The sequence below is a fragment of the Schistocerca nitens genome, chromosome 7, assembly GCF_023898315.1.
Source record: "Schistocerca nitens isolate TAMUIC-IGC-003100 chromosome 7, iqSchNite1.1, whole genome shotgun sequence".
Taxonomy (NCBI): Eukaryota; Metazoa; Arthropoda; class Insecta; order Orthoptera; family Acrididae; genus Schistocerca; species Schistocerca nitens.
In genome coordinates, this window is record NC_064620.1 from 513,825,763 (window position 1) to 513,828,292 (window position 2,530).

The window sequence follows — 2,530 nt, forward strand, 5'->3', positions numbered from 1 at the left end:
TCTGATTCTCTCTTGTCCATCATCTTCTTCCTTTTATTTTTCTTAAGGTCTTTGATGTCCTCTGTTTTGGTTTTTTTGGGTGCACAGTTTGATATTTTTGCCTTAAGTTGCATTGCATCTGACGTCTCTGTCCTCACATTGTTTATATTTGTGCACCCTCCTCCTTTCTGTAGGCCTACTTTGCGTGCGACAGCATTCTGCAGTTCCTTCTTATAAGGAGAATCTGTTAATACGACGGTTTTTCCTTTTCGTCTTGTAGTGCGCCAAGTATTTTGACAGATTAGTGGGATTGGAATGACAGCCTCGGGCGATATCTGGAAAGCTGAGTTGTTCGTCGAACATAGCTGGTTGGGAGAGTCTGGCATCCATGAACATCCAGGCTGGGTTTACTTTCTACTTGCATCAAAATATGACGGGGCAGAACGGGACACTATCCCATTCTCCCCCGTCCCGTTCCGCCCCAAGAGCACTTTTGAGGTTAACAACTTTTAAGGAGTGTAATAACTGACGTATTTAAACGCATTAAATAACTAAAGTATCACAAATGCCATGCACTTTAAGGGAATGTGTCATTTTAGGGTATACAATTAACAATTAACAGCTTACCTGGCGTTGAAATTCACCAAACGTTAGAACAACGCAAGCGCTAACGTGACGGACAACAATTCACTTAGAACTCGCACTTCAAACTAAATGAGAATGGCTGCCCTCACTTCCCTTTCATTCGGAGAAATAGTTACATGCCCATACAACAGGTTGCAACACTGTCCAGTCTAGAAAAGAGCCATTTCCCATTGTGCCCCGCTATCCCGTTCTGCCCCGAGTTCCCCTAATATCTTTCTGCGTATGAAATTTAGCTAACATATACTGAATTTTTCCTTAAACTTGGGTGGAGCTCACTATCTGTCACCAATCTCGAGAAAACAGATCTGACATAGCACACTTATTTGTGATCGCGCCACGCCAGCGATAAAGCCAGAGTGAAATATTCGCAACATACCTAATATTTCATAAACGGTTTGAGATATGGCAATGAGATTTTGATAAATGATACCTAGCAAAGAGCAGATTAGTTTGCCGTGTGATTATTACGCAAAACTTCATTATCTGTCGTGTCATTCCACTAACTACGTACTTTTTCTATGAAAGAATGTAATTTTTAAGGGCCATCGATAGGTGGTAAAACGAGAAATGCTATGGGTTTTGGAACAATATAAATGAAGACATTACATGTGCTTGAGCCGTGCGTGGCTCGTGTTCCCGCCAGCATGTATTTTACACCCTGTTTTTAACGTACTTCCACCTCACTACGTTAATTTAAATTACTACTGTCACTGAGTTGCTGCTTTGCCTGACCGTGACCGGCGCTAGCAGTGCGTATCGATATATCCCCTCTTTGCTCGACTGCCATTACTTCCCGGTCGTCGTCTGTCGTAAAGAGTTCGGGTCGCTAGTTTGGGCTCAGTCAGTTGGAACGCGTCTGCAGCGCAGTCCGGACCTGCCACACGGGGAGTTGTAATGCGGCACTAGTGCAGTCGGGTTGGAGCAGTGAGGTCTGCGTCCACATGGCTCGCCCGACCATTGCCGCCACGCACCACTTGAGATGGGCCACGGTCTTGGTGGATCATCGGTCGGTCGTCGTACCGGACGACACGTTATGGCTCACCGATCGTTCATCAGTCGGCTGTGTGTGTGTGTGTGTGTGTGTGTGTGTGTGTGTCTGTGTGTGTGTGTGTGTGTGCGCGCGCGCGCGCATCGACTCCCGATTTGTCTTCGTGCTTGCTTAGTTCCTGTTGGGTATCGTTCAGGTCTTCGTGCAAGTGTTTGTCAGGTTGTGTGTGTAGCTGGCGTTATTTTCACTGACGACTATTTTAGATGTTGTCGGTGTTCTGATAGGAGTCGGTCGGTTGCTGCGGACCAGGGAAGTTATCTCCGCGCAGTGCAGTCGGCTGCGTCCGCTGGCGGTCCCTGCGCAGTGTCGGAGCGTGTGTGGAGCTGTCCGATCGCTACGAGCTTCGTGGTTCACGAACCCAGGACGTCAAAGCTGAGTAGTGGTTTCAACTACCCAAGCCACATCCATTCATGTTGTGTGGTTCGTTTCGGTTGTTCGCTCTTTGGGAGGTTTTCCTGTGAGCAACACTGAGTGTTTCTGTTGCTGAAATTTAGCCGCCATGCGGTGCAATTCACTATATTGGTAGACTACAATTCGAGTGCACCAGCGGAATTTTCTGTCTTGTGGCCGCTAGTATTCCGGTTACCTGCCCTGGCCACTAACGTAATTTCAGGCAGCGTCCTTTCCTCACCTGTTGACGCTGTCCAACATGGTGTGTAGTTTTGACAGCTTAATACATATTTCGTTGTGGATAATGACGTTCATAACTTTTGTGATTGAGTTTTTATGTACCGATTGGTGGCAAGCAATTCGTTTTGTCGGTCGGTCCGTGGCTGTTCCCTGGTTAGGTTCCAGGAGATCAAGTGTAGTTGGGCTCACCACCTGTCGCACCTAAATGAACGAGGCTTCTGAGTGCCG